Source organism: Ursus americanus, chromosome 20 (genome assembly GCF_024610735.1).
Source record: "Ursus americanus isolate L20-20 chromosome 20, mUrsAme1.1.p, whole genome shotgun sequence".
Taxonomy (NCBI): domain Eukaryota; kingdom Metazoa; phylum Chordata; class Mammalia; order Carnivora; family Ursidae; genus Ursus; species Ursus americanus.
In genome coordinates this window covers 38,772,925-38,794,202 of record NC_142146.1, presented here as the reverse complement: position 1 = coordinate 38,794,202, position 21,278 = coordinate 38,772,925, and the positions used below count along the sequence as shown (strand labels likewise).

The window sequence follows — 21,278 nt, the reverse complement described above, 5'->3', positions numbered from 1 at the left end:
CCTTTGGGAGGTGATTAGGGCATGAGGGTGAAGCCCTCGGGTATGGGATTAGTGCCCTTATGAAAGAGGCCCCAAGGATCTCTCTTGCCCCTTCTGCCATGTGAGGACCCAGTGAGAAGATAGCTATTAATGGACCAGGAAACAAGTTTTCACCAGACACCAAATCTGCCAACACCATGATCTTGCTTCCCAGCCTCCAGAACAGTGAGAAAGAAATGATATTTGTTTAAGCCGCCCAGTTACTGGTGTTTTTGTTATGGCAGTAGACATCTACTATGTTTATCCTTCTCATGGCTTTTTATTTTTTACATTAGCACTTAGAGTTTTCATGCAGATTTTTAAATCACAGAAGTCCTTGATTTTTGAGAAAATGAGGGGCTGGTGAAAGACTAGTTTGTCTTGTTTAACCACTAGAGGGCACACTGCATCAGATGTTTGGGATTTTTTTCCCCATTTTTATATAATTTAAATGTGTACTTCAAAAGAATGTCAAAGACTAAAAGAAAGAATAAGAGAACTTTGATTTTTCAATGTAAATGATTTTTTAAAAAACTTTCATTAACTGAATAATAAATGATTACATATGAAGAAAGGGACAAAATAGAGGGGAAAAATCAAAATCCTTAAAACCTAAAAATAAAAAAATCCAGATACTGTACTTGACAATCAAATAAATAAATACACAAGTTTTTCTGTTCAGTTATTAAGTGGAAAGAGGATAACTCTGACTCTGTAGGGAGAAAAAGAGAGCATTGCAGCCCCAGAGAAAAGCCATAGTATGAAGTATACACAAAAGAAGCTCTATGAGAGGAAATTCTGTACTTCAACAGAAGCCACTAGCTGTTTTATTTAGTTTTACTGAATTAGCACCATATGTATATCATTAAAAATTCGAAGGTACAAAATATGTAGAGTGAAAGGAAAAGTTTCCCTTCCCCCCACAATACACGGTTCCCCTCTTTGGCGGCTCCCACTACTACTGATTTCTTATGCATCCTTCAGAAAACAAATCTACACATTTACAAGCATAAAATTGAGCAAATATGTTGAGTTTCCCCGCACAGAAACAGCAGTGTAGTATATATGCTCTTCCCACTTTGCTTCTTTTTTTTTTTTATTTTAAATTTTTTGAATCACAGTTGACATATTAGTTTCAGGCGTACGACCTCAGGATTTGGTTTTGTAGATATTGCAAGTGATCACCAAAATAAGTCCAGTTAACAGCCACCATCACACACAGTTACAGGTTTTTTTTCCTATGACGAGAACTGTCAAGATCCAGTCTCCTACCTACTTTCACATCTACAGGACAGTAGCGTTAACTACAATCACCGCGCTGTTCATTACATCGTGACTTTGCTTTTTTTTTTTTTTTTTAACTTAACCACATATCTTGGAGATTCTTCTCTGTGCATATAGATCTGCCTTATTTCTGTCTCATTATTTTTAGTGGCTGCCTGCAATTGAAATTACATTATTATTTTATAATTCTGTTTAAAATATACCCTTCATTTATTTAATCATTCTATTAATGAACATTGAAGTTCTTTCCTATCTGGTGTTTTGTTTTGTTTTGTTTTGTTTTGTTTTGTTTTGTTTTGTTTGTTTTTTAAGTAGGCTCCATGCCCAGCATGGAGCCCAACACGGGGCTTGAACTCGTGATGCTGAGATCAAGACCCTAAGATCAAGACCTGAGCTGAGATCAACAATCAGAAACTCAACTGACTGAGCCACCCAGGCACACCCTTTCCAATCTTTTTTAAAATTAACACTATTGCAATGAAACCCCTTTTACATATGCCATTTTGGACTGTGTCTATAAAGAAGCATTGAGGTACTATCAGTCAAGTTAAGACCAAAGTGGTGTACATTTTAATGGGGAGAAGAGAATCTGGGAAAGTCCTGAACTGGCCCTATAAAGAAGGCCCCCGACCTCACCTCTCAACCCCTCTACTCAGGCCTATACTATGCAAGGATCCGCTCCCCTCTGCAGATCTCATATGATCCCTCACCATCAAACCAAGATTAGATCAGATACCACTTGGGACCAAAATATATGCAAAGCCTCTTGTCCTCATAATCCTCACTCTGCTCTGACCTGATACCCTGCTCAACCTTTCCCCCTGCACTTTTTAGATCAACTCTGTCCAACAGAAATATAATTCAAGCTACATATGTAACTTAAAATTTTCTAGGAGCTACATTTAAAAAATATGGGAACAGTTGTAATTGTTTGAAATAATAATTTTATTTAACATATTATATCCCGGGGCCCCTGGGTGGCTCAGTTGGATAAGCATCTGCCTTCGACTCAGGTCATGATCCCAGTGTCTTGGGATCCAGCCCCCACATTGGGCTCCCTGCTCGGTGGGGAGTCTGCTTCTTCCCCTCTCCTTTCCCTGCTTGTGCTCTCTATCTCTCTCTCAAACAAACAAACAAACAAACAAACAAACAAACAAACAAACAAAAATCACATAGGTTATACATCATAGTGTATAGGTACTGTCTACTGATGCAGAACATTGGGTTGTTTTCAGTGGTTGTCTTACCGAAAATGCTGCAATAAACGTCCTTGCGTGTGCTTCTTTGTGCATGTCTACCTCTAGGATAAAGAAAATAGAGACCGAAGGAAGAAGTTGTGCTAAGGCTCCAAGAGGGAACACAGCTCAGAGTGATGAGAAACAGGGAGAAAGCCTGTGTGGTGGCGGGAGCACAAGGGCCAAGGTGGAGACCTCAGGGCAGCAGCCATAATAGGGCCATGGAGGCCATTGGTAAGGATTTGGATTTTATTCTGAGATCAAGATGATATGATGAACATTTTAAAAGATCACTGTGGCTGCTGCATGGACAATGATTTTGAGGGAAAGAGTAGAAGCAAGAGACCAGCAACGATGAACGTAAGAAGGGGGAACAGAGCCCTGGCGGAAGTGAAAGGAATCAATCCTTAACAAGTTGCAACGAATGGGAAATAAGTGGAGTAGTAAGTGCCCTGCTCCCAACATGGACACATGCATCCACAAGGCGGACACCGTTCTGCCCTCAAGGAGCTTATTCTTACAGAGATTAAGCAAATAATTTCGGGCTTAGACAACAGTCTGCACAAGATGTGACGGGCTTTGAAAGTCACATGGCTCTGTACTCACTGGGAGTTCAGCTCTCCCACTTCTTAGCTGTTACTTTGTGGAAGTTTCTCTCTCCCTCACTCTCTTTCTCTCTCTGTCGGTCTCTTGCATCTGATTTCTTCATCTCTAAGGCTTAATGAGAGGATTAAATGAGATCATTTTTGAAAAGCACCTAACACTGGTAAAAAGGAGGCACTTAATTATATTTGGTGAAGGAGTGGAAAAAAACATTCCCCTTTCTCTGCCATCTGTCTTCCTGTGCCCCTGCCCACCTTTCCAGGCAATCATCTCGCTTCTAAATTCCTGCCATCCCTTCAACTACAGAATGCGATTAACAATGGAGTCAACTCAGCTCATTAACTCTTTGAGTGTAGTTTTGTCAGAATCATGAGTTGCCAAGTAATGCAAACTAATTGTTTGCACTCCTTTCTTTTTCCAAAGTTATCCTGCTTAAAAATAAATAAAATGGTTCCCCCTTTCCCCCCTTTTATTATCAGGAAGTTTAAAATATACTAGAAACAATAGAGGGAGGAATTAAATTATTGGATTAATGGATACCAGATTATTATAGTTAAGTTTATTGTTTTGGACCACAGCTCCATGGGGACATTAATAAATGGGATTGCTTTTGCTAGAATATTCGTTAATCCTGTGGTTTAGTGTTTTAGTGCACTCCACTTTCTAACAGGAAAGCAAACAAAATTTTACAGATGCGTATATGTTAAAAAGATTAAGTTAGTTTTTAAATCTCTGTATGCTCTCAGAACATGTCACAGAATTGTTCTTAAATGTAATTTCTCTTTCCTCTAAGTTTTTCTCTACGGATCTTTTTAAAATTTAAAATAGAAATCTGAGGAATGTTGCTCTTAAATTCTGAACCAATATGAGTTACTCCTGGCTATTGGAGTTTTAAAAGACTTTCTTTGGCTTGGAGGCCTTAATTAAGATGATTTGTTTTGGCAGTTACTTTGTTTTGCCTTCTTTGTAAGTAAATAATTCTAAACCAACAAAGTAATATGCCAATAATAGGTATAATACATTGTTAATCCAGGTCATATCCACAGCTGCAAAGTGAAATAAAAATAATGTTACTTACAAAAATCATTGGAGCTTTCCACTCAAGGAAAATAGATTGCTGAGGTGTCAAATCACACGCTGACTGTTGTGTGTACCCTTCCATGCCTTCCACTGCCCTCACAGCTATCTGTATAAATCAGTGCATGCATATGTAGGGCAGTTTCCCCCCAATTTCTTACATGAAATTAAAGGTTTCTGGTTCATGAGAGTGGACCACACATACGCATTTGCCTCCTGTTGTCCTAGAGACCATCACTGTATACACAATTTTTAATAGGAGGGGGTGGGGGGTGTAAAATTAAAACAGCAAAGAGAACAGGTGAGCAAGTCACCAGTGGACAGTAATCTTTGGAATGCAAGTCAGGTAAAACAGAGCAAAGAAAAACAAAACCTAGGATATACCAGGAAGGAGGATGCAGACACATCCTGAGAGAGTCCCCTAGCAATGATGTTTAGTGAAAGATATCATGTGTCAATGGCTTAGCACATTGTAAGTGCTCAATAAATGTTAGCTATTACATCATTACTGGAGAATTTGCTTTTGTTAGTCCAGGTCAATACATCTACATGGAATTTATTCTTTCATAGAAGTACATAATATTCCATAACTTACTCACCCATTTTCTTATTTGAGAAACCTTCAAATTATTTTTAGGTTTGTTTGTTTGTTTGTTTGTTTGATAAAGAGGTCTGCCAAAATATGGTGCAACATATTTCCATATAAACCTGTCCTTTAGTTATTGGAGTTTTTATTTCTATATGCTAGATTTTCAAAAGTGACTTTGCTGGATCAAAAGGTATGTGCAAGTTTAATTTTAATTGACTCACCAACTGAATGAGCTTTTTTAAGAATTATAGGTGATGTGAGCACCTGGGTGGCTCAGTTGGTTAAGCATCTGCCGTTGGCTCAGGTCATGATCCCAGGGTTTTGCGATCGAGTCCTGAATCGGGCTCTGGGGCTCTCTGCTCAGCAGGGAGTCTGCTTCTCCCTCTCACTACCCCTCTGTGCTCTCTCTCACTCAAATAAATAAATGAAAAGGTTTTATTTATTTCTTTCAGTGAGAGAGAGAGAGCACAAGCAGGGGGAGTGACAGAGGGAGAGGGAGAAGCAGATTCCCCACTGAGCAGGGATCCTGACGTGGGGCTCCATCCCAGTTCCCTGGGATCATGACCTGAGCTGAAGGCAGACACTTAACCAACTGAGCCACCCAGGCACCCCTAAATGAAATCTTAAAAAAAAAATAAAAAAGAATTGTAGCAGACCAACTCTGGCCAGCAATGCTGAGCATTGCCTGTTTCTCTATCCTCCAGTCAGAGTTGGATGTTATCAATTTTATAAATCAATAAATTTATAAACTGTTGTCAGTTTGATGAATAAGAAAGGTAGATGTCACTACTATTGTAATTTGCCTTTTCCTGGCCTAGCATAGTTGAACATCTTTTTATACACTGATCAGCTATATGAAGTTCTTCATTTGTGAACTAATTATTCATATGCTTTGCCCATTTTTCTTTTGCTATTTGTTATCAGAGTTCTTTGCATTTTAAAGATATTAATTCCTTGTCTGTACTGTATTGGCTTTGATTACCATTGTTTGCCAGGCAGAAGGTTCTAATTTTTATGTTGTTAAACTCACCAGGTTTTTCTTTGATGGCTGCTGGGTTTCTGGTCTTGCTATAGGCTAGATCTCCCCCAAATTGAGATTATACAAATACTCTTCCATATTTCGTTGTTATTTTTACTGTTTTATGTTTTAAATTTAGTTCTTTAACCCATCTGGGATTTATACTTATTTATTATTTTTATGCCATTCTCATTTTTTTATTAAAAATTTTTTAAGTTTTTATTTTAATTCCATTTAGTTAACATACAGTGTGATGTTAGTTTCAGGTGTAGAATATAGTGATTCAACACTTCCATATGCTGCCCTGTGCTCATCACTAGTGACTCCTTAATCCCTATCACCTATTTCACCCATTCCCCACTCCCTCCCCTCTGGTAACCATCTGTTTGTTCTCTATAGTTAACAGTCTGTTTCTTGATTTGTTTCTCTCTCTCTCTCTCTCTCTCTCTCTCATTTTTCCCCCTTTGCTTGTTTTGTTTCTTAAATTCCACGAGTGATATCATATATTTGTTTTTCTTTTATTTCGTTTAGCATTATACTCTCTAATTCCATCCATGTCATTGCAAATAGCAAGCTTTCATTCTTTTTTATGGCTAAATAATATTCATATATATATATATATATATATATATATACACACACACACACCACCTCTTCTTCTTTATCTATTCATCTATCGATGGACACTTGGGCTACAGCCATATCCTGGCTATTGTAAATAATGCTGCAATAAACATAGTGGTGCATGTATCCCTTTGGATTAGTGTTCTTGTATTCTTTGGGTAAATACCCAGTAGTGCTATTGCTGGATCATAAGGCAGTTCTATTTTTAACTTTTTGAGGAACCTCCACACTCCTTTCCACGGTGGCTGCACCAGTTTGCATTCCCACCAACAGTGTATGAGGGTTTCTTTTTCTCCACATCCTCACCAACCCCTGTTGTTTTTTGTGTTGTTGATTTTAGCCATTCTGACAGGTGTGAGGTGGTATCTCATTGTGGTTTTGGTTTGCATTTCCCTGATGATCAATGATGCTGAGCATCTTTTCATATGTCTGTTGGCCGCCTGGATGTCTGCCTTAGAGAAATGTCTATTCATGTCTTCTGCCCATTTTTTAACTGGATTTGTTTTTTGGGGTGCTGATTTGTCTAAGTTCTTTATATATTTTGGATATTAGCCCTTTATTCAATACATCTTTGCAAATATCTTCTCCCATTCCATAGGCTGCCTTTCAGTTTTGTTGATTATTTTCTTCACTGTGCAGAACCTTTTTATTTTGATGTAGTCCCAATAGTTTATTTTGCTTTTGTTTCTCTTGCCTCAGGAGACATATCTAGAAAAATGTTGCTATGGCTGATGTCAAAGAAGTTACTGCCTGTGTTCTCTTCTAGAATTTTAATGGTTTCCTGTCTCACATTGAGGTTGTTTAATCCATTCTGAATTTATTCTGTGTATGGCATTCTGTGTATGGTCCAGTTTCATTCTTCTGTATGTTGCTGTCCAGTTTTCCCAACACCATTTGTTGAAGTGACTGTCCTTTTCCCATCAGATATTCTTTCCTGCTTTGTCGAAGATTAATCGACCATATACTTGTGGGTTTATTTCTGGGGTTTCTATTCTGTTCCATTGATCTGTGTGCCTATTTTTGTGCAGTACCATACTATCGTCATTACTACAGCTTTGTAATATAACTTGAAGTCTGGAATTGTGATGCCTCCAGTTTTGCTTTTCTTTTTCAAGATTGCTTTGGCTCTTTGGGGTCTTTTGTGGTTCCATACAAACTTTACGATTCTTTGTTCTAGCTCTGTGCAGAATGTGGTTGATATTTTGATAGGGATTGCAATAAATGTGTAGATTGCTTTGGGTAGTATAGACATCTTAACAATATTTGTTTTTCCAATCCATGAGCATGGGATGTCTTTCCATTTCTTTGTGTCATCTTCAATTACTTTCATCAGTGTTTTATAGTTTTCAGAGAACAGGTCTTTCACCTCTTTGGTTAGGTTTATTCCTGGTATCTCATTATTTTGGGTGCAATTGTAAATGGGGTTGTTTTCTTAATTTCTCTTTCTGCTGCTTCATTATTGGTGTAGAGAAATGCAACAGATTTCTGTACATTGATTTTGTATCCTGGGACTTAATATACCAAAACCAACTACAAAATATATAACACAAAAGTTACAGAACACTTTTGCTTAAAAGATAAACAATTCTAACGAAAGCATTAGCAAATTTAATCTAGCAGTGTGTTAGTGGAATGTTAGCAAGTAATATGGGAGTATAATTAGAAATCGTAAGAAATTCAACCACAACAAAAATGCTGAAGGAATTTGAAAAAATGGCTAGACATGAAAAGCCACTAATATCAAAAATTAATAATAGCTTTTCTATATACTTACAACAACCAGTTAGAATTGGAAATGAAAGAAAAATATCCTACTCATACTATAGTTTTATTTTTTTAACAGAACTTTCGGGAAAAAAATTATTTTCAGTGTTATTTGGGGATTTGTGAAACATAATCTTGAAAATGGAAAGTAAACATGGGTGGAGCCCTGCATGCTTTCTAATGATTAATTCATGCAAGACCATTTGGAGATAAAACACCAAATGCATCGCTGACTCATCAGATCTTCATTCCCTCAAGGAGAACAAGTGCACCAGCCGAATTCAAAATAATCTTGTAGTTTCCCTGAAAATTACTGCTTCAACTGTGTTTCACAAGAGAATTTCTGGAATTAATTTCCTTTTGTTTGGGCTGGTCTTTACATCAAGGGCATGGCTGATATTCACTATCAGTCAGCTAAGCATTGTGTTGTCAATGTTTACTATTAATAAAACACAAAACTGTCACATGTCGCTTGGATAGAATGTCCCCTGGAGAGAAAGCTCTGGGTTGTCACCTTTACTGGAAGTTTCCTACTTCTAAGAATACATTCGTTCATTTATGAATGTAACAAATATTTACTGTATACCAGGCACGGTACCAGGTGCTGGGGGTAGAGTAGAAGGTAGCACAACTGGACAGGCTCCTCCCTCAGGACCCTGACAGACTCACGAGCTGAGGATTGTGCTCTGCAGCAATTGTGACTGACCCATTGCTCTTCTCTAGAACAGGAACATGGAGAGCAATGGGTGAATGAAGAATTGGTAATCTCCCCTTCTAACTGAACAAATAGTGGCTTTTATCATGAAAATGCCTGACAGCAGTACCCACAGTGACTCCTACTCTAGTAGGAAAGTCCTTTTGCCAGTGCAGTTCTCTGTCCTGCTCCCCTCTACTGCCCCATGCATGTGTTCTCCAAGCAGAAGGAGCAGCAGCATTTCCTCTCTGCCTTCTCACTGGGACTGAGGTCAGCCTTGGGACGAGGCCAGCATGAGTCAGCTTACCCAGCACGGACTCTCGCCTCTGCCTTGAGGATGGCCTTGCTAAAACCTTGATGCACACATGCAGTGTGTGTATCCAAGGTCCAGGACAAAGGTGGGGGATGTCCCTGTGGAATATGGGCTGTGAGAGCCATTGGGCTTTGGGTTGACAGAGTAGTGAGGGGAAACATTTTTTTTCCCCAAAGAAATTTGCTAGTCATAGCAGAAGCCACCAAGCTGTCCATATATTTTGATCTCATGATTCCATTTTGAAGAATTTATGGCAAAGAAACAATCTAAAAGAAAAAAAAGCCCAAAGATAATTCTCATAATTGCAGTTGGTAATCATGATAAACTCTTAGCATCCCAAATACTGCCAATAGAGAAACTACAATATAATCTGGATGAAACGTTACAGCAGAGGTATTAAAAGTGGAAAGGACGCGTACTACTTTAATTCATGGAAATATCTACATTTAGAATAGAAGATGGAATTCACACATGGATTATAATTATATGAAACATCTGTAGATATATCAAAGAAGATTAGAAGAGAATTTTGAATATTGCTAATGGCTTAGAATTCAATTAGTTTTTTCCCTAGAATTCTCTATTTAAAAAAAATGCAACAACCATTCTCTTATGCAAATAAAAATAAATGGCAACTGACATATCAACATACACAAGCTATTCAGAGCAGGCTTAAAAGGGAAGAGCAGAAGCAGTTGTCTGCCTGTTAGGATTTGTCAGTCTGTCCCACCTCCAACCTCTCCAGGTCCTGAACAGCAGCCCAGGTTTGGAGGCCCCACCACCTCCTAACAGATCACCCTGATGCCAGTTACTCAGCCTTACAGCACGCATCGCAAATCTTCTGGGTTTCTGGTTGCTGTGCTCTGTCCCTCCTCAGTCTAATTAGGTGTATTACCTGAATACGGCTACCTCCCTTGAGGCTGCCTGCCTGCCTGCCTGGAACACCACCATGTCTGTCTCCACGTGGAGCCTTTTGTGTGCTTCTCACAGGAGCTTCTTCCCAGCACCTTCGACTGACTGTTCCCCTAACACTTATCCAACGCACTGCATGTAGCTGGGTTGTGCCCGGACGTCCTCTGCATTACTAAAGTTCATCACTATGTATCTCAATGGCTTTTCATTTTCAAGGATCTCTGCTAAAAGATAAATATCCTTGCAAGTTGTACTGTTTTCAGCCAGTGTTTTGTAATATCATGGCTGGGTTTGTTGTTCTTTGAGTGGGGGGAGGGGGACTAGCAATAACAGTAACGACTACCTTTTATTGACACCCAGTTTGTATCTAACACCTTTTACACATCAGTCTTCACAATGACCTCGCAGGAAAGCATTATGGCTTCCCTTGGCAAATCAGAAAGGTTAAACAACTTGCCCAAGTCGGACTTCAAGCTCAGGCCCATCTGACTCAAAAGCCAGGGGTCTTTCAACCACCTCTCACCGTGTACCTGATGTAGTGCCAAAGAAAGCACAGGACTGAGAGTCAGAAACCCAGCTGTGGCCTTGCACGAGACTTCGCTTGTCTGGTTTCCTCCTCTGTAAATGAGGGAGCTGGACTTAAAAAGCTGCCCACTAGGAAGGAATAGAAGGGGCTAGGAAAATGGCCAAAATGGTGTCCAAAGGCCCTTCTTTCCCATTTCACACCTGAGACCACCGATAGGCTGTTGTTAGATGCATGATTCCGGGCAGCTATCCAAGCACTGGAGAGAAGAGGAGAAAGGGTCAAGGGTGGTCACCACGGTTGAAATTTCCAAAGTTGTCACATGAAGAAAAAGGCATAGGACTCCTTACACATTTGGAAAAAGAATCCTTTCTGACAGGGAGCTCTCAGCTGGCAATTTTAAGCCCTGTAATAGAAATTCTTTCCCACATGATGTGGTAAAGTCCTGGAGGAAATGTTACTGGCACCAGCCCGGGGGGAGGATTAGTAGTGAGGAGGTCCTCTTGGGACAGACTCTGAATTTGCAGAAAGGGTTTGAAAGGAAACAGTACATGCAGATGTAGTTTTTGCACTCAGGGCTAAGTAACAGCATCATCACAGCCTCTCTCATCAAAGAAAACAGAAAGCAAACAAGAAGCATTACAATTGGAATCCCCTCCCCCGCCCCCGAAAATGTCAGGCAATAAAGCACAGACTATTCTTTTCCCAGAAGCACAGACTACCATCCTTTTCCCAGGAGCTACCACCAGGTGCAACCTACGTGGGCCATCGTGCACCCATATATAATATAATCACCCTTTTGAAAATGCAAAGCTATACTTTCCTAAGTAGATACATTAAGCACATTAGAGGAAATGAAAGCCAAACTCAATGGAGCTGGAAGGCATTTAAAGTTCAGCTTCCACCCATCAGGGATTAATGCTGCAGAATCTTCCTCCACCTCTCACACACCCACGTCCCAGAGCTGTTTTCCCTCATGAGCCTCTGCAGCCCACGCTGGGCTTTTAGCCTCTCTCTCCGCAGGAGGCTGTCGGGGCACCTGGCACCTGCAGGGGCTGCCACGTCCAGAAGGGGGCACAGGAGGGGCTCAGCAAGTCGGCCAGCAGGCAGCCAAGCCTGACTGCTGCCCCGGTTGTTCCCGAAGGGAGCTGGCTTTGGGGCCACGTGTGTGCAAGTGAGACACGTCACCGGGTGTTAGTGTGTGTGTGGGGGGGGGAGGGGGATGCTGTGTAAACCAGTTTCTCTCTGCAGCTTGGCTCTGCTCTCAGCAGTGGGTCAAAAATTTGTGTGTGGCAGTCTCAGAAGCTCTTATGACATTTGCAAAACTCCAAGTATTTTAAAACCAGACTTTCAGGAGGAGGATCTGTTAGGTTCTAAAAGCTCAAGCCGTAGCCAAAGAGGGTGTAAATTTTTTATACCTCTACGGCACTCTATCCACACTGACATTTGCTTCTCTCTATCTCAGTTAAGGTGAAACCATGGTGAGACAGAGCCCTAAACAGTCTCTGCTGAGCTGCGGGGGTGCTAAATGGTGCTATTAATAGAAGAGATTGGAGGAATTCTCTTTGATACAAACTACTTTGTTAGAATTGACCTTTAAAATCCAAAGCATTGTAAATCTTTCCTATCATAATAGCTCATGTTATATGTTGTTTCTTTTCCCAATAAATCACTAGTCCACCAAGTCGACCATCTAGAAGCTCAGCTGAGTGGGGGGTGGAGGGTGGGGGTTATGTATCATTTTTTGGTGGTGTTCTGTCGTCAAGATCCCCGGGGGGTTGATTCTGAGATGCAGAAACCACTGTCCTGGTCACTGAAGTTCACAGCCAACAGCTTTTGTGTTTTCTATTTTTGGTTTAGCTTTTCTAGGTTGTGGAGGTCAGTTAATTAGAGAAGATTCTGCCTGAGCAGGGTCAATGCAGATATTTTGAGTTGAGCCTAACTCTGGGCTTAGAAAGCCTTGGGGGTGGGGTCCTTTTTTAAACATTCCACAAATGTTTATTAAGTGCTTACTATGTGCCAGCACTCTCTGATAGGTGCTGGGGATAGAGCAGACAGCAAACCCCTGCTCTCAGAGAGCTTATATTTCAGTGGGAAGAGAAAAATGAATTAAGTATATATTACGCCATATATTATATAATGTCCAATAATAAAATATGAAGAAATTAAAGCAGAGTGAGGAGGTAGAGAATGATGGGGGCTGTCATTTTAGATAGGATGGGTGGCAGAATTTTCTGAGAAGTGGTGATGTTAAGCAAAGAACACAAAGAAGGGAGAATGTCAGGGTGGGAAGCATCTGAGGCAGAGGGAGACAGAAAGAAGCAAGTGCAAGGGCCCAAGGGCAGCCGACAGCCCACCAGTGATTCAGGAAAAGACACGCCTTCTTCTGGGCAAACAGCGTATGCCTGGGCTCGGAGCATGGCAAGCAGATGATGGGCTGCCTATCAGACCTCCCTGCCCCCTCGGGCAGGACGTTGAGCAGAGAGAGCGGTGCATAGCCATACAAAGCCTCTCCTAGTGATATATGCTTGGGACTTAGAGGAACAGCAGGAAGGCTGGTACAGGTGGAGAGGAGAGAGGATAGAATCAGGGAGAATCGTAACTAGCAACCTCAGTCTTAAAAGATTACTGATTTAGAAAAAAAAATCCCTTTGTTACGTGAACTAACCACTGACTACGTGGGATAGGATTTAAGAGCAACCCCTCCCCTGGTCTCTTCTTCATCCTCCATTGTGGTGATGATTTTCTGCCATGAACTATGAGGCTGATATAGAATTTTAAGAACCAACATCAGACCTAAAGAAAATACCATTCCAATTTGGAAATTTAAGGCTGGCTATTTCCATACCCATCTCACAGAGAGGAAGACTCCCCTCTGTTTATTCTTTTCTTTATGGCATTTGTATCATACTTGTCTTCCTTGAGGCAAGATATTCTGCACAACAAAGTCAAAAGAGCATTGGCATAAGTGTAAAATCACCAATATTCTTTAAAGATTTTATTTATTTATTTGTCAGAGAGAGAGCACAAGCGGGGGAGGGGCAGGCAGAGGGAGAAGCAGACTCCCCACTAAGCAAGGAGCCTGATGTGGAACCTCATCCCCGGAGGCTGGGATCACTACCTGAGCCGAAGGCAGACACTGACTGAGCCACGCAGGCATCCCAAAATCACTAATATTCTTTAAATTACATAAAAAATAAACAAGTAAAATAGACTTTCTTCACCCCTTCTTCCATCTCTAACTCCCTTATGGGAGACTTTCATTTTCTACTTTATTTCTAAATTGTTTATAAAATGTTTTACAAATCTACTGCTTTGACAAGCCCATAACTAATTACTCGATATTATTTTAATTTTTCTTAACCATTTAAGAAAAAGAAAGTGTTGTGTTGACATCTGCTAGACCCAGATTAGCCTGTCTCTCCTAAGTGGTTATTGCAAAGAATTTTGAGGCCAGTAGATAAAATGTATGTACGTTGCTGAAGGACCTGTTAGAAATGTTAATTTGATAATTTCCAATGCAGTCTGGAGCTGGGAATATGAGAGAATTGTTGCCTGCAGAGCCATTCCATTCCCACTCCACTTCCTTCCCAGCATAGACCCAATTAAACAAAGTCAGTGGAACCAGGAAGCCTCCAAAATACAGGAGTGGCCATTCATGCAATTTAAAATGGAAAACAAAGTAAGTTCCTTTCTCCAGCATTCAAACCTACTTGTTAATTAAAAGTAAAAGAGCATGGACATTGTTATGATAAAGGAGAAATCAGGAAAGTGAGATGCAAGCCAAGGGACAGGCTACAAATAACGAAGGATTGACAGTTCTCTTTGAGATGAAAAAGTGTGGTTGACTCATGACTTTTGGTTTTACAAGGTTTGCCTGCCAGATGGTGCTTAACCCTTCCTTCAGCCCTGACCTCGGTGGGGTGGGGATCAAGGCTGGGGTGCAGGTGTCCGCTTAGCACATTACCGGGAAGTGAAAAACACTGAAAGCTTAATTGTGTTTGAAACAGCTTTGAAATATTCCTTGTTTCCAAATGGCTACATTAAATAAGCAATCACAAAATCGTTGCATTAAAACGTGGTGGACACATCTCCCATACAATGGAAAGCAGGGATGATCCTGACTTCCCTGTGTTGCGCTCCAGCTTGCTCCTCTGCTCCTCCGTGCCCTGTGCACCTAGCACACAGCTTTGTACATAGGTGATGTTTATTACTGCTGGTTAAATATATATTCAAAAGTGTCTCCAGAATGCTCACTGTAGATTTATTCAATAATCCCTATCCAGTACTGGGAAGTCTCTCTAGACAGGGAGTTAAGTGTGTGTGAAAATTAGGTATACAGAGTTAAGACTCTTGGGAGGAGTTTCATTTGTAGAAATGAATTAAGTGTGCTGAAAAGATTCTATTGATAACTCCATATAATGTACTGTAGTCTTACAATAAAGTAAGCCAAGGAAAAGAAAACGTCACAAAGAAAATCATAAGACAAAATGCACTTACTGTTCTAAATTGTATTTGTCCAAAAAAAATCCACATATAATCCACAGTTTAAACCTATATTGTTCAAATTCTTGTGGTTTTCATATGAATGGGATACAAGAATGAATTAAGATCACTGAAATACTCTCTCTCTCTCACACCCACATATATATATATATATATATGATATCCTTCAATTAGTTTAGTGATTGGTACCTGGAAAATTATGCTGCTAAATATTTTCAACAAACAGATATTGAACCTCAAAGAAAAGAAAAATTATTACATTAAAAGACTAAATGTACAGGCACATGAAAAGATGCTCAACATCACCCCTCCTCAGGGAAATGCAAATCAAAACCCCAATGAGATATCACCTCATACCTGTTATCAAAAAGACAAGAAATAACAAATGTTGGCAAGGATGTGGAGAAAAAGGAACCCTCATACACTGACGGCAGGAACGTAAACTGGTGCGACCTCAAAAAATTAAAAATAGAAATGCCATATGTTTCAGCAATTCCACTTTTGCATATTTATCTGAAGAGAATGAATACACTAACTTGAAAAGATATCTGCATCCCTATGTTCATTGCAGCATTATTTATGATAGCCAAGACATGGAAACAACCTAAGTGTCCACTGACGGATGAATGGATAAATAAAATGTGGTAGATATATACAACGGAATACTACTCAGCCATAATAAAGAATGAAATCTTGCCATTTACAACAAGAGGGATGGAACTTGAGGGCATTATGCTGAGTGACGTAAGTCAGACAGAGAAAGGCAAATACCATATGACCTCATTCATACGTGGAATTTACAACAAAACAAAACAAAAACCAAGCTCACAAATACAGAGAACAAATTGGTGGTTAACAGAGGCAGGAGGTGGAGGGATGGGCAAAATGGGTGAAAAGGGTTAAAGGTACAAACTTCCATTTATAAAATAAATAAGTCATGGGGATGTAGTATATAGTTTGGTAACTATAGTATTATTAATTAAAGTTAATATTGCATATTTGAAAGTTTCTAAGAGAGTCAAACTTTAAAGTCCTCATCACAAGAAAAAACCAATTTTTTATAACTATGTGTGGTGACGAATGTTAAGTAGACTTAATTCCCAATATATACAAACATCAAATCATTATATTGTACATCTGAAACTAATATGTTATATGTCAATTATACCTCAATAAAAATTTTAATTTTTAAAAAGAAAAACAAAAACCTGAAATGGAACTATGGCAAGTGAGCTTGAGGCCCAAACAGAGCCCGGTAAATGAGATGCCCTCCCCTTGAATGATACAGCGGAATATTTTCCTTTGCATATGATTCTGTTGCCATAATCAGTAATATTGTGCTAAATGCAAGGATCATCTATGAAATCATGGAACTGGCTATTTGCCTCTTTGCAGAGATCTAGGGTATGGCAAGCCCCCTGGTCACAACAGATGTTATTCATTTGTGGGAAAATGCTCTTTATATGAAATGCACCTTCCAGCCATGCCTAATCAATATCCAGCTATCACATACTGCATGCACACATGCCTTATTTGGCATCATTCTTTTCAGGGACTTTCTAACCAGATCCAGTTGGTGACCACATTCAATGATACTTACAGTTGAGCTTTGGGCCAAGATGCAACAGTGGTTTATTCTCCTCAGTTGTGTTCATTTAATTATTTACAAACTGAAAATGGAAGGGGAGGCAATGTGAGGTAGTAAGTCCCTTTACTGGAGATGTTCAAAGCTGGCTATACAATAGCCTCTCAGGAAAAGGCACCCTACAAAGGAAAGGGTGGGGGAGTTGGAATTAATAAAGTTTGACTCTGGCTTTGCCACCCAACAGCTTAACATCTCTGAGCCTCTGTGTTCTTGTCCGAAAATGGGGATAGTATGGATTTACCTTGCAAAGAATATTCTGAGAATTAGAGCTAATGTATGTAAAGTGCCTCTCCCACTACTTGAACACAGTATATGTATTCAGACTATCATAAAGGGGAAGACAGTTGGACTAGACGACTCGTAGGATTACGTGACAACCCTATTCTAAGATTCTAAGATTCTAAGTTCTAACCTTTTGGGTTTTTTTTTTTTTTTAAGATTTTATTTATTTATTTATTTGAGAGAGCGAGCGAGCACATGAGAGAACACTAGCAGGGGGAGAACACGAGTAGGGGGAGAGGGAGACTCCCCACTAAGCAGGGAGCCTGATGCAGGGTTCCATCCCAGGCCCCTGGTATCATGACCTAAACTGAAGGCAGATGCTTAACCAACTGAGCCACCCAGGCACCCCAGTTCTAACCTTTTAAAAGGCTTACAGTACTGAAAAGAATTTCCCCAACCACAAATACAGTGAGTGCTTAGCATGTGCAAAGCACTGTGTTTCAAAGAAAACTGTTCCTAAATGAGGAGCAGGAACTTAATAATCTTACACACTTGTGTAACTCTTTCTCAAGTTAAATTAATGAATGCTACCTAGAAGGGCTTATCAAAAGCAAGCCAACAGCCTATGACAATCTCTTACCCAAAGGGTGACTCTGAATTGGGATGAATAAAACATGTAAATGCAATGCCTTTATGGAAAGACAACATAGGCTCTTGCCAGGAAACAGGAAGAGCAGAATTGGGAGAAATAACTCCAGAATGGAGACTGCCATCCTAGCTCAGGGAAGCTGAAGACTTGGGCAGGTCTGGTCACAGCTTAGGGACTGTTGGGTAACAGATGGGGACCTCCAAACACTATTTCCAGTGACCTCAGAGGCAGGAAAGGGGAGTCCATCCTAGACCTGGGAGAGGGGATGGAAGCAAGCTGGACAAACAGGAGGCACGGACTATACAGCACAAGTCCATAGCATGGATGGCGTACCCTTAACAGTCAAAGTATCTTGACCCTCCCCCGTGTCCCAACATGTTATTTATAAATTACTTCCATGTAGTGCCTATTAAGTGTATCATAAAATCTTCAGAGTATAGACAGCGAAAAGGATTTTGAAACAGAAGATGTAATATTTTATTCTTCACCCTAATCAGTCTTCTTGTGCACCCCACTTTGGAGACCAGTAGTACAGAACAGGTGAACTTGTGTGAGAGAGAGGAGCATGGAGTCGTCACCCCCTGCATAAAACCTCAAAAGGGAAAAACACCGTCTACAAGTTTCCCTCTGCTTTTCTTCAAAAGAGAACCTTGTCACCAAGTCAGTGAATAGGCAGGAATAGTGCCAGATAGGAACTCAGTGTCCCCACCACTCTCTCTCTAGCTTCCAGCCTTCTGCCCGGCTTTCAGATTGCACTTGCCTTCCAAGGTTGCCATAGTTACACCTGATGCCACCGCCAGAAGGTTTTCCACCATTAGGAAGCTCAGACTCTACAATCTGGTAGGCACCGTATCTGACCTGGAAGAGTTTGGATGATAACGCTAGGACTGTTTTCAATTTGGGGGAAGGGAAGCACTTTGTTTAGACTGTATGTTACAAGGAGAGGGAATGAACCTAACAGAGTTCTCTTTATACAGAGTCCTAGGTACAATTAAGCACTAGGTCCATAGTGGGTTTTGTTTGGTTGGTTGATTGGTTTTGGCTAAAAATTCGCTGTGAAAAAAATTATTTCCTGCAAAAACAGGTGTATTATTAGCAAATATCATAGCATTTTTTTCCCATGGGCTCTACAAATAGCTACTAGAGAACATCAAATTTGCTGTGGAGCTTTTATAGACGCTTCATCTTATGACCGTAGAGAGAAACACAAATAAACCTATAAGTCAGTCTGTAAAAGCATCACCAAAGCAAACTGTATGGGGAAAAACATTTGTCCAGTTTGCTACAGGTCCCCTATATGATTGCATTCTGCATTCGGGACCCCTCAGCACCCAAATGTACAGAACTACAGAACTCCAAAGAACTAAAACACATTTGTGGTCTCAATTTGACAGGCTTTGGATTGGGAGAACTAGCTGGTTTCTGCCTCTAAACACTGGCACTGGCATTCCAATGTAACACTTGGTGATTCTTCTTGTCAGGAATTTGGTAGTCAGTCCTGGTGACCTTAGAGATGCCTTATCTCCCAGCGAACCGTCAGGGAATGGCAGCCAGCCCGCTGCTTCTATCGGTTTAGCCAAGCCCATGGGCTGCGAGCGTGGTTCTCACTGACAAGAGGCAGTTAGCTTACTAGAGTTAAACCACAAAACCTACCCTGGGTAGGGTTTGGGGAACACATTTTTATACCTCAAAAAAACTTAAGAAAAATTAATTCTATAGATTGGTAGTAATTATGGAAACGTCATAATGCTGGGTTTGTTTCTGTTTTTTAATAAGTCAGGTCAGTTTTGCTGTTTCCTTAGATCCTACTTACTTGGCTTTGTTGAGGGTTGGCACCGAAGAGCTTTCACGACACCAGCCCATGGTATCAGCTGATCTTGTGCCTCATGTGCGGTGGGAGACAGAAGAGAAAAGAGAAAAGCAGAAATCACAAAGATTTTCTGGAAGTTGGGTTTCAAATATTTTGACTTCGTAAAACACTGTTTCAAAGAACATTATATTTTATAATAGCCAGTCTCACCACTACTGGTCATAAAGATAAATATTATTTTCACACATTCATTTATAGTCAATTCCATTATTTCACTCCATGTGAACTATTATATTTTCCCCAATTAAGTGAGCTGATTATGCAACTGAAAGATTGGTAAATATGGAAGTTATTATTGGATCAACATTTTCTACAGGCTACAGCTTAGATTGTTTGTGGGGTACAAAGAGAACATGAAAATTTTTTTCCTACTCTGCCCTAGATTCAAGTTATTCATTCCCAGGATTGATTTATAAATGTCTAAATCTTAATCCCTTTTGCAAATTAGCACGGGCCTTTAAAAGCCCAGATGTTAAAGGAAATTTGTTTTAAATTGCTTTCAAACAGTAAGACAACAGACAGTGGAAAAACAGAAAATACTAAAACAAAGCACTAGTTGAGTAACTACAGCAAAATCTCATTATTTAAAATTCATTCATTCATTGGTGATAGTTAAGAAAGGCACAAGACCAAAATGTACCTTTGGCCTAATTGTGTAAGAGTTTGCTTAGTCAGTTACTAGTGGAAAACATTTTTTAGAGAGGAGGCTGAAACCTCTATAGAGAATGTTTCTAATACCCTTAAGTAATTTTAGACATTTAAAACATTGAATTATTTCTCAGTTATAAATAATCTTTATCAATAATTTAAGTCCTTCTTGAGCCACTACTGAGTAAATCTTCCTTGACCTACTTGTAGGATTTGCTGTAGCGATGAAGGTAGCCTTTCATTTATAAAATGAAAATGAAAGCCTTTTCCTAAATCAGACTGCCCTTCCCTGCTAGTTTCCCTTGAGCAAAGCAGGTCAGACGTTCTGGTTTATGTACAGGAGATCGAGAAGCAGCTTGCCTGGGTTCAAGTCTCCCTTCTACCAATTGGGCATGTTATTTACGGTCGTGGTGCCTCCATTTCCCAGTCTGTAAAATGGAAAAAATAATAATACCTAAAAGATTTTACAGCACTTAGAACAGTGCCTGGTCCCTTTAAAATTAGCTCTTGTTGCCGTAACACTGCATGGCAGGTCAGCGAGGCAGGTTAGCCGCAGTCACACCCCCAGGGCATCGCTAAGAGAAACTTCTGTGAAATGATACATTTTAGAACAGACAGGTTTTTTAGCCCCTCCTTTCACAAAGCTCAAGGGCAAATTTTCTTTCACACCGCAGTGCATCACCACCGTTTTCAGATTCTTCAGCCTTCCTTTCTTCTGGCCTCCATCCACCCAACCTAGCCTGCCAGGTACTTCTGGTTAATTATACATAAGCCTTTTCCAAGCCACCCCCTCCCAGTCTCTACGAATTCGTCTTTGCTCTCTTTTCATTTCGTGCTAGACCGCACCTCCTCCCTGAAGTCCTTCCTCATAACTCACTCCACTATGATCACCCCTTGACTCGGGCACCGCTCTGCTTGGGAACCCCTTCTCAATAAATTCTTCAGATGGTAAGAGGCTTTTTGAATCGCCCGGTCTTCATCTGAAATTTTTCATTAAAACGTGGAGTTTGAACAGTCCGCCCTGAGTTGTTGGACTTTGGCTCCAAACCAGACTCCCAGTTAAAGACACAAGAACACAAAAATG

The 21,278-nt window shown here is 40.2% G+C and overlaps 1 long non-coding RNA gene across 2 annotated transcripts; it reads right to left on the bottom strand.

Moving 5' to 3' along the window:
* Positions 1-1,355: 1,355 nt before the first annotated feature.
* On the bottom strand, positions 1,356-21,235 carry LOC123802630 (uncharacterized). 2 transcript variants are annotated; one of them, XR_006782592.2, is made up of 3 exons: positions 19,490-21,235; positions 16,761-16,924; positions 1,356-3,254 (listed from the first exon to the last, which is right to left on the bottom strand). It is a non-coding gene; the product is annotated as an uncharacterized LOC123802630 (long non-coding RNA). The 2 variants fall into 2 exon arrangements; XR_015727887.1 differs by lacking the exon at positions 1,356-3,254 and having other exon boundaries at positions 13,638-16,924.
* Positions 21,236-21,278: the final 43 nt, after the last annotated feature.